The sequence below is a fragment of the Phyllostomus hastatus genome, unplaced genomic scaffold (assembly GCF_019186645.2).
Source record: "Phyllostomus hastatus isolate PE091 unplaced genomic scaffold, TTU_PhHast_1.1 phas_contig_80, whole genome shotgun sequence".
NCBI lineage: Eukaryota > Metazoa > Chordata > Mammalia > Chiroptera > Phyllostomidae > Phyllostomus > Phyllostomus hastatus.
Genome location: NW_025333960.1, coordinates 43948451 through 43958760, shown reverse-complemented (window position 1 = coordinate 43958760; position 10310 = coordinate 43948451). Strand labels below are relative to the sequence as shown.

The window sequence follows — 10310 nt, the reverse complement described above, 5'->3', positions numbered from 1 at the left end:
ACCCATAACCACAGCCTAGTCACGAGGAAAACATCGGACAACACCAAAGAGAGAAATCCACAAAATAGCTCAGAATTCTTCAACAGTGCCAAACGGACGAACGAACAAACAAACAAACAAAAACCAGAGAGGGCTGAGAAGCTGCCACAGACCAGAGGAACTTAACCAGAAAGACACTACATGCCGAGTGGAATCCTGGATGGGATGTTAGGGGAAAACTAGTGAAATATGCGAAAAGATGAGTTTAGTTAATAGCTACAGACAATGTTAAGTTCTTAGCTTTGGCAAAAGTACCCTGATAATGGAAGACAGGAATACTAGGGGACACCGGCCGAAGGGTTTAGGCAACTCTTTACTATCTCTGCATCTTTGTCCTAAATCTAAAATTATTCCAAAATAAAAAGTTTAATTATAAACAACAGAAACACTAGTTCATGAACCTAACGATCTCCCTTGTATTTCTACTGAGAGGCGTGCAGTGCTTGGGACTTGAGTGTTGGGGTGCACAGAGCGCACCCCGAGGTGCGTGGGGCAGACAACGTGCGTCTGGGCGCGGCGAGAGCCCAAGCTCCTCCCCGGAGTCACCCGGACGCCGGACTTTGCCCCAGCGCGCCCCGTGGGGCGGAGCCCAATCCCACTGCGATCGCGGAGCTACCAGCGCCCTGCAGGCCCACCCAGCGGGAGAGCCCAGGGGAGTAGCGGCGCCGGGACATCACGCGCCCTGAGCGTCCTCCAAGGTAAGCGATCTGCGACCCCGCGGCGCACGCCAGTTCACCCCCTCAGGTGAGCGGGCGTCCAGGTGCCCTTGGGGCTGTTCCTCCTGCGCAGCTCGGTTCACCAGGGACATTTCCCTGTAAACAGGTGAGGAGATTATCCTTCCCGGTGAAGCTCCGTTCTGTGCTCGGATTCCTGGGCGAGAAGTTGCTGCTCCCCGGGGAAGAGAAAGTCGTCCCCGCCCCCCTCCTGCGCACTCCGTGAGAAAGGAGCACTCCTCCTTCGCCCGGTGCACACCGGGTTATTTAGGCTACTGCCATGCAGCCCTTTGCCGGAGGACCCCACGATTTCTACTTGCTAAACCCAGGGCAGAAAAACTTGCCGTCACCTGTAGATCCCCTCCTCTCGGCCCTGGCAGTCACCGTGCCCGCACTGTTAGAGAGCCCAGGCGAATGAATGGACGAAGGCGGTTGTCTCGCCCTCCGTTCCTCCGTGCTGGCCTCTGTAGCTGCAGGTGTAGCCGGAGAACGGCCCGTTGGCCCTCGGTGTTCTGCCGTCCTGGGATGTTAGAGCTGGAAGTTGTGCAAAGGGCAGTGCAGGACCGTGCCGGGGCTGTTTTCAGATGAGATGATGAGGTAGCTGTGGTTTTCAACCTTCTTCGTGAGGAAAATAATTATACAGGGGTGGGCAAAAGGAGGTTACTTTGCTGTCGTGATGTCTTTTGAACAAAGCCTATTGTAGTCACCATAACCTGCCTGTCTGTTTTCCTTACGAACGAACAACTGCAAACCTACTTTTGCCCACCCCTGTGCGTATATGCAGGCCAGAAGAAGCAATTAGCCCCAAACGTAACTGAAGCTGTGTCTCTTCACCATCACTCCAGCGTTGTTTTATTTCATGAAAACAAACCTCCTTTACTTTCTTGGTGTGTATGGCCTAGATGGAGCAGCTAAATGCAGAAGTGGATGACCGTATTCTGCATTTGCTGTAGGGAAGAGATAATCTGTCCTTTTGATTTTACCTCATGCTATTAAATATTCAATTCTGCAGAAGTCTGGTTCTCCAGAAATCTGATATGAGCTCAAGTCTCAGGTACCCGGGGACTGACACAATGGGTGCTGTTGTTTCCTGTTGCTAGGCTGCCCCCTCCTCTTCCCCGCAGCTGGCAGAGAGGAAAGGTCATTGACCCAGAGGAATTTGTGCCTGAGGCAGGCGATGCCCTTCCTTCCCTGGGCTCCTGGACTTACAGAAAGAATGAAAACAGTTCGCACTTCCTGTGACCCAGGCAAACTTCCCAAGACGGAGCCTGTCTTTGTGATTTGCTAAATAACTTACACCTGCTCCAACTACAAAGAGGCTTTTGACATCAATAGACACTATTTCAGTTGTAATATTCACCTCGATGACTCCGTGAATTTATAAAACCATGTTGTTGATTAGCTTAGTAATTTACCATGTGCTGGACAGCGCGTGGGCTTGAGTCCTAATCCAAATTCTGGCCAAAGATGAAAAATGTAAGCTGGGCTTGGCCACAACGGAAAAAAGATGAGTTGTGTGTTTGTCTGGGATAAGGACTGAAAGTCTTTGGAATTAGTTTCAAATATTTTGAACTGAGATATTTACCTCAAACTTATATGGTCAGGTGTGGACTGAGAAAGTTTATGATAGCAAAATGTTACTGCCAGTTTAATAATACATTTAAGCGAATTTACCAGTGCATTTCACTAAGCACAAAAAAATCTACCTGCATTTGGAAAACAGGAGCCTGTGTGTGTTTCCACTCAGTTTTGGAAATATTCGGGGCATCTGGGGTTTCGGCCTGTTCAGGCATTCATCGAATGCATGTTTATGGAGTGCCCTTCGCACAGAGCACTGTGTTGGAGACACAGGGGGTCCCAGCCCTGTGTGAATAAGACCCATTCCTGTCCTCACGGAATTGACAGGACATTGGAATCCGGAACACACGAGACCGCAGATTAGAACACACACATCAGTGATCATCAGTTTGGCAGTGACTTAAACCACATTAGTTTCAAACCACGTATTCTCTTACACTGATTTAAACAGCCAAATCTACAGTGAAATTTGTAAACAAACTTGTGTGTTATTCTGGTCAGTGTTTTTCTTGCCCACTTAGGTTGGGGAAGAACTTAGGAATCATGTGTTCTGGGTTTAGTATTATAGCATATTGAGATATTAAATTTAAAGTAGCTAAATATCAATTTCATGCAAATTAAATAAAAATTAAACTTTTAGTAGTGGATGCCAATAATTTAGAGGGAAAAAGCAAATGAATGAAAAACTTCAAATTGAGAAAATTCTGTTTGATAAGTTATTTTTTTTCTTAAAAATACATTAAAAAATGACTGCAATTAATTTTATCCTAGAGGAAAAGAGTAGCTTTATTTAAGGCATTCTTGCCTTTTTTTTTTTGCTGTTTTTAATAAATAACTTTACTGGAGGTATAATTTACATACTGTAGAATACATTGAAGTGTATAATTCAGTGACTTTTAGTAAGTTTACAGAATTATACAACCATCACCACAACCCAATTTTAAAGCATTTGTAATATCTCAAGAACATGCCACGTGTCTGTCTGCAGTCACTCCCCCTCAGCCCCAGGCAGCCACTATGCTCTACTGCCTGTAACTTTAGAGTTGACTTTTCCAGACATTTTATACAAATGGGATCATACAGCCAGGGCTTACAGCTCAGCGGACTGAGTGTCGGCCTGCCAACCAAAGGGTCACCTGTTTGACTCTCAGTCCAGGGCACATGCCTGGGTTGCAGGCCAGGTCCCCAGTAGGGGGTGTGTGAGAGGCAACCGCACATTGATCTTTCTCTTTCTCCCTCCCTTCCTCTCTCCCTAAAAATAAATAAAATAAAATAAAATAAAATAAAATAAAATAAAACAAATGGAATCATACAATATATGGCTGTTAGCATCTGGCTTCTTTCACCTACAATGACGTTTTGAGGTTCATGCAGGTTGCAGCGTGTTTCAGCGGTTGGTTCCTTTTGGTTGCTGACTGATACTCATTCCACTCTATGGCGGCAACACGTTCTGTTCCGCGGCTGGGGGACATCTCTGTGATTACACTGAGGTGGTGAGACAGATACACTGGTCCGCCTTCCGTGGTAACGTAACTAGAAAATAACTGATAATAGCCGGCCTCTGATTTATGTTTATGAAAAGTGCATTTCTGGTATGAATTACTGATCTTTTCTCAATGGGTCACAACTGTGATCTTTCTGTGATATTCCCATGAAAATCGTGACTAGTCGTGCTGACAGAAAGAAGCATCAGTCACTTTTAGGTTGGACTTGGAAGGTGTTTAACTCTTCACATTAATATTTGTAAAGAAGATTTATCTCCTTTGCTTTCATCCCAAATGTATACATTTAGAGTAAGGGAATTTTGATGATTATTAGACCTAATAGTGATAACTGAATTACTCTTCAAAATATGAGCTCTTCTTAGTAACATATTTTAGTGGCACAGTTACTATAAAGCATAAATCATTCTATACCCTGTAGCCAAAAATTAGGAGGGAGTGTATCTGGATTTATATGCTTTTTAGTTTTATTCCTCTGTTATTTCTGTGACTGTCCTGGAGACTGAAATGGATGTAACTATTCATTTATTTACAGAATCAGGCACTGGTTTGAGCTTTTAGATCAGAGAAAATCCAAAAAGGAGGAAATGCCACACTTTTTTTCTCTGTGACATTTTTAGGAGCTAGGCCAACATTGTAAGTTAGCCAGGTTCCTATGAGGCAGTGCTGTTTTTCTGTGTGTAGTCCATAGAACAGATACGAATTCTCTAACACCGAGAAAGCACTGACTTTCGATGTGCCCCTCCCAGCCATCAGGAACCTCGAACACTGCAGTTCATTCAGCGCTGTTTTCTTATGCACCCCCATCCACCCTGCTTCGTGCCAACTACTAAGTGGCAAAGTCATTTTTAGGAGGTGACACTTGACAGCTTATGCTTAAAGATCTCCTTAAGGAGATTTCTCGAGTTGAGGAGAAACCTTCTATAAAAAACGTTGGCAGATTCTGTGACACTAAAGAAAAGACAATATGTCTCTGAATGCCTGTAAGTTAGGGCTGAAATGGCAAGTTCCTATACGGAGGGGTTGCATTAACTGAACGTGGAGGTCTATTTAATTGACAACTTGGTGTGCAAAGGATTTTATCTTTAAACTTCTAAAATTCAAAAACAAGAGAGTCTAGGTTAAATAATACAGTTTTCCAACACTGACTCTGCTTCTTTGGAGCTGAGTTTTCTGTTTGAAATATCAGAACAACTTGCTGGAACTACTGGGCGGGAACGCTCCTCTTTTAATTATCTGCGTTTGGATGCATTGATCAGTCTCTGCTGGTAACTTCTTTTTTCTAACTCCGTAAAGGTTTGGGCATTTCTAGGACAGGTGCATTTGTGTAGTCAGTCGTACACTGACAGTTTCATTCCGACTGTCTCCTAAGGGCCATATGTCAGTTACAGGAATCCATCTTCATCCTTTCCACCTTCGCAGACTCTGACGTGGGTGTGGGCACGCCCTCCTGGGAGAAGGCTCTATCCGCGTGGAGCTGTAAGCGTCTTCTCATTGTTTTGATAAGCTCACTTACCGTAAAATTTGTTCACCTGATCTATCCAATATAAGGAATTTGGTTTTACTCAGAACCAGAAGCTACTTCTCACCCTTGTATTGTTCTAGTATTGCTTGGATTTGGGTGGGATGCTGCCCTCGGATAAGTGTGTTGTCTTCCTGGAGCCAGAGGGTGGGTGGAGGCCGCCAAGCACAGGGTCCAGGGTCCAGGCTGTTTTAGGCGGTGGCCACCCCGAGTGGACTCTGTAGCCATTGACCTGATCGGCGGTCTGCACAGAAAAGGGCAACTGTGGAGAATGGCAACATGCTCTGTGCATGTAGATCATGAGTAGCAGAGCAATGGGTCGATGAGACAAGTTCTAGTTCATGAATTATATTTAAATCTTGTTGCAAATATTCTTACGTACTTTTTAGATATTTCCTCCTACTTTTCCACCTTAGTAACTAATAATTAGAATGAATTTTCTTAAGATGTTTAGAGCTCCTTTATTTCTATCCCCATGTTGAATATGAGGCTTCATTGACTGTTCTAGTAGCAGCAATAATCCTGCCTATCAGCAGCTCAGTTACCTGCATTTTAACAATCCTGATTCCAACACTTTTTTATGCCATATTTACTTGTTTTTTTGGGGGGGAGTCAATATTTTGAACAGAGAAAAAACAAATCCAGCTAATTGTGACTTCTTGTTAGTGCTGATAAAGTCAGTGAAGGTTCTTTGATTCTGAAATCTCAATTGTATTTTGCTTTTTCTATGGTACTCCTGGATTATTATTTATAAAACAAAAGCATATCAATTCGCCCTTTCTAGTGTAGAGTTCTGTAGGCTTTGATAAATGGTTACAGTCATGGACCACCTTCGCCATCAAGTTCTAGAATAGTTATATCACCCTTCCCACCCAAAATAAATTTCCCTGGGTCCCCTTTGTAGTCAGCTCCCCCACCTCACCTTCCAGTCCCCAGGTCACCACTGCTCTGTGTTCTGTCCCCACAGGATTGTCTAGAATGTTATGTGAGCAGAACTAGAGAGTGGCCTTTTGGGTTTGGATATCTTCAGTCAACCTGGTGCATTTGAGATTCATCCATATCGTTGTGTGTATCAATAGTTCATTCTTTCATATTGATAAGTAGGATTCACCTGTTGAAGAATATTTGAATTTTTTCTAGTGTTTGGCAATCATAAACATTTGTGTTTTATGGAACAAACTTTCATTTCACTTGGGCAGACACCTAGAAGTGGGATTGCTGAGTGGTACAGTGTGTGCTTAACTTTATAGGACACTGCCCAAGTGGTGCCCCACGTGGGTGGCCTATTTTCGGTCCCACCAGCAACAGACACGAGCTCCAGCTCCACAGCCTCACCTGCACTTCGGATTGTCTGTTTGCCCCCCTCGCTGTATAATTTGTAAACCTAAGTAAATTATGGTAAAGCTAAACTATTCTAGGGTGAGTTTAGGAACTTACAGCTATTGTATAAGTTCCTGAGCTTCTTACTTTAAAAATATTTTATAAGGTCACAAAAGAAATTTTCCAAAGCTTATAAATGTTACAAATGACTGAGATATATGGCACTGACACCTGCTTCTCTTTGTGTTTTTTTCACTGACAAGTCTCGGTGGCTTTTGAGTTGATTGTTGATGGACAAGGTCAAGGCAGGAGGAATAATGAACTGATTGGTGGGGGAACAGGAGTCATGTGGGGACAACGGAACTTACCATTGACACTTTCAAATGGTGTCCTATAAGCACGTGTCCACAACAAGTTGTGAATTTAAGTCTCTAATATTCTTTAGATGTGTGTTATGGGTCAGATCCTCCAGTGAGCGTTTTTCATGTCATCCCTGTTAGCCCTCATGCAACTCTGTGGGGAAGCTACCGTTGTCATCTGAGCTTTTCGGTTGAGGAAGCTGAGGCCTAGGGAGTTTACAGACTTTCCCAAAGCCCCCCCACTGGTGGGGAAGGACAGCAGAGTCCTGTGGGTGGCTCCGACATCGTCCAAAGCCCCCATTTTTAAGCCATGAATCCACACTACTCCTGTTCATGAAGCACATCTATTGGGGCAGCAGTGTCTGCTCAGGTCCCTGAAGGACTCACCCAGGAGCTCGCATCAGGAGGTACTTGACTTGCTTTGGAAAACTCTGATGACTAAACTAGCTTGAGCCCAAGAAGCCAGGCCTAGATATTTGATCCGAATGCAGCAGGAGAGGGGTGGTGAGTGGGGAAGAACGAACAGACTCACAGTTTGGGGTTCATGGCCATTATGAACTAGCTGCCTTTGCGTATGTGTTGAGCCTCATTTCCTCATCTGTAAAGTGGAAGTAGTAACACCAGCCTCTCAGGGTGTCCGTGAGGATTACTCAACGGAGCACACACTGGCCTACATGTGGCGGGCACACAACACACCCTGCGCCCTCTTCCCCACCTTCCCAAATGGGGAGGGGTCTATGTGATTCCCTCCCCCACCTGCAGCCTTCACAGTTTAGCTGCTCTAGGAGCACTGGGTGAAACCTTCTGCTGTTTTCCAAAATTTCAAATTATATCCATGAACTATGAAAATAGATCATTTTATTACAAAGATCCCTGGATTTGGGATCAGTCCATCTGGGTTGAAGTGATGAAGTCAATTTACGAACTTAAAAAACTTGTACCACTGGTCTGTGACTTGGCTGCATTACACATATGTGCATAGGGATAAAGATGGAGACATACAGATAATAACTACAGACGCTGTGTTACAATGATTGATTTTGGAAGTATATGGAAAGTGATTTCTTGGTAAATGACACAGTGCTTTGTCAGAAGTCTGTTATTTGTATATTTTGCTTGTACCCGTATTTCAATACTTTTTTTCCCCAAACTAAATCACTTTTATATACTAAGAACTTTCCATAGCTATGATATAAATATGTGTGTGTATACAAATGAGTAGCATTTGCAAATGAACAAAATGAATTCCACTTTAAAGATTTAGATTACTACTTGAAAACTGTTATGACTTGGGCTCAGCAGTAGCATGCATGTCTGCTGACATACTCTGCATCCCTTTTCAGGTAGAGCGCACGGTCACCTGAGATGTAGCTAGCTGACACTGGATGTCACCATTGTGCTGTGGAATGTGGACGCGGAACAGGTATGCTCTCTACTGTTCAGCAGACAGTCCCTTCACAGGTTTGGAGATATGTTAGCTTTGTCCCCCTTTATGACCTAATTACCCTTGTAGCACTTTCGCGGTAAACCTTTTCAGTTTCTGATGTCTAAGCTCTATATGATAGTGATCAGGAATGATGAAACAATATTCAATATTATTTGCTCAGAACTGAGAAACTGAAAACTCAGGAACAGTGTGCAAATCGACCAGGGCTCTCAGTTGCAAAGCCGAGTAACTGACTCCGGCTAACTTAAGCAAGAAAGGAATTTGCTGGAAGGATATGGAGCAGCACCCCGACTTGGTGGGAAAACCCCATTTGGAAATGGGCGAGTCCAGTGTGCTGGTCCCTCAGCAAAGATCAGGCTGTATGTAGCAAGAGCAGGAGCTCCTGCCACTGGACACAAAGTACCACCCTGGGCCAGCCTCCCCTGGCCCCAGAATAATCATGGGGTTTTCACTGCCTCCAGCTTCCACAAGCCCAACCGCTGATCCCTTACTGGCCTTTCCAGGTGAGAGTACCCAGTTGGCTGGCTCTAGGGGTTGCACTTGGGCTTCCAGGGAGGGAGGAAGGACAGGTAAGGGGCCTTTCCCACAGAGACTCCTACAGATGGTGATTCCGTGTATCTGGGGAGGAGATTCAGGTGCTGAACAGTGAAAACGTGTGGAGCATCCACCAAGGTGCTTCTCAGTCAGCACCAATGGAAGTGAGCTGAAAAGGCTACTGCGCGGTCAGCGGGGCTTCGTGGCCCCTTCCCTGGGCTGGCCTGGGGCCTATTGCTCTTGCCTTGGCTTGCTGAGCCCGGCCTTCCCTTCAGCCCGGAGGCCTCCTCCACCAGCCAGGGTGAGAGCTGTTGGAAGTGGCTGTGGAGACAGCTCCTCAGGCACATTGGAAGTCTTACATTTCAGGCTTTTCAAAAAAAAATCCCTGCTACATTAAAAGAAAAAGAAAAAATGGTAGGCTACGCTGCGTTCCTGGTTCTTAGAACACTACTGTAAGCAAACTGCAGCCTCTGTTCTTGCTCCTTCCCTCTTCTCCCAGAACCCTCTTCTCCCACATGGCCACAGGGCTTTGCTTCTCTTGATTCACGTCTTTTGTTTAAATGCCACCTCTTCAGATCGGCCTTCCCTTGTTTAGGGCCTCCTTTTGTTCTGCTCCCCTGCTCTGCTTTCCCTGGTGACACTTGTCATCACCTCTCGTTATGCTCCTGGTGACCTGTGTTTTTGTTTTGTCTGACGTCTGTCCCCCAGCCTGTCCTCGAAGTCCCTGTACAGGATGGCAGGGTCTCTGGCTCACCTCCTCGGCCACAGCCCTTAACACAGCTGTATTCCGTGAACGTTTACTACATGAATGACTGAATCAAGGGTTAAATGAAGGAAAGAAACACTTTGGTTAGAATCTCTAGGATATAAACAGTGCCTGCGTTAGTGTCCTAGGGCTGCTATGACAAAGGTCACAGGGCAGCCTTTACAGAGTCATTGCTTGTCTCCCAGTTTTGGAGGCTGGAAGTCCAAGACAAGCATTGGCAGAGTCGGTTCCTTTGGAGGGGTGCGAGGGAACGTCTGTTCTGGGTTCCCACGGCCCAGTCTCTGATGGTTCTCTGGCACTCGCTGGTGTCCTTCCGCCTCGCCAGGTGTCCTCCCCAGGTGCATGTCTGTGTCCACAGTGCCCCTTGTTACGAAGACACCTGTCATACGGGATGAGAGGTCCACCCTACTGCAGGACGACCTCATCCTAACTAATTACCTCTGTAGTGACCCTACTTTCACATAAGGCCATGCCCTGAGGCGTGAATGGAGTGCCCACGCATGAATGGAGAGGGAACACAATTCAACCCG

At 45.4% G+C, this 10310-nt stretch overlaps 1 protein-coding gene across 2 annotated transcripts in view; it reads left to right on the top strand.

The window, feature by feature from the left end:
- Positions 1 to 620: 620 nt before the first annotated feature.
- CCDC68 (coiled-coil domain containing 68) overlaps positions 621 to 10310 on the top strand; it is a 42929-nt gene continuing 33239 nt past the window's right edge. For both annotated transcript variants that reach the window (XM_045849986.1, XM_045849985.1), the window contains exons 1-2: positions 621 to 737; positions 8377 to 8456. The gene's annotated coding sequence lies outside the window, so the exon portion shown is untranslated. The remainder of the gene's footprint in view (positions 738 to 8376; positions 8457 to 10310) is intronic.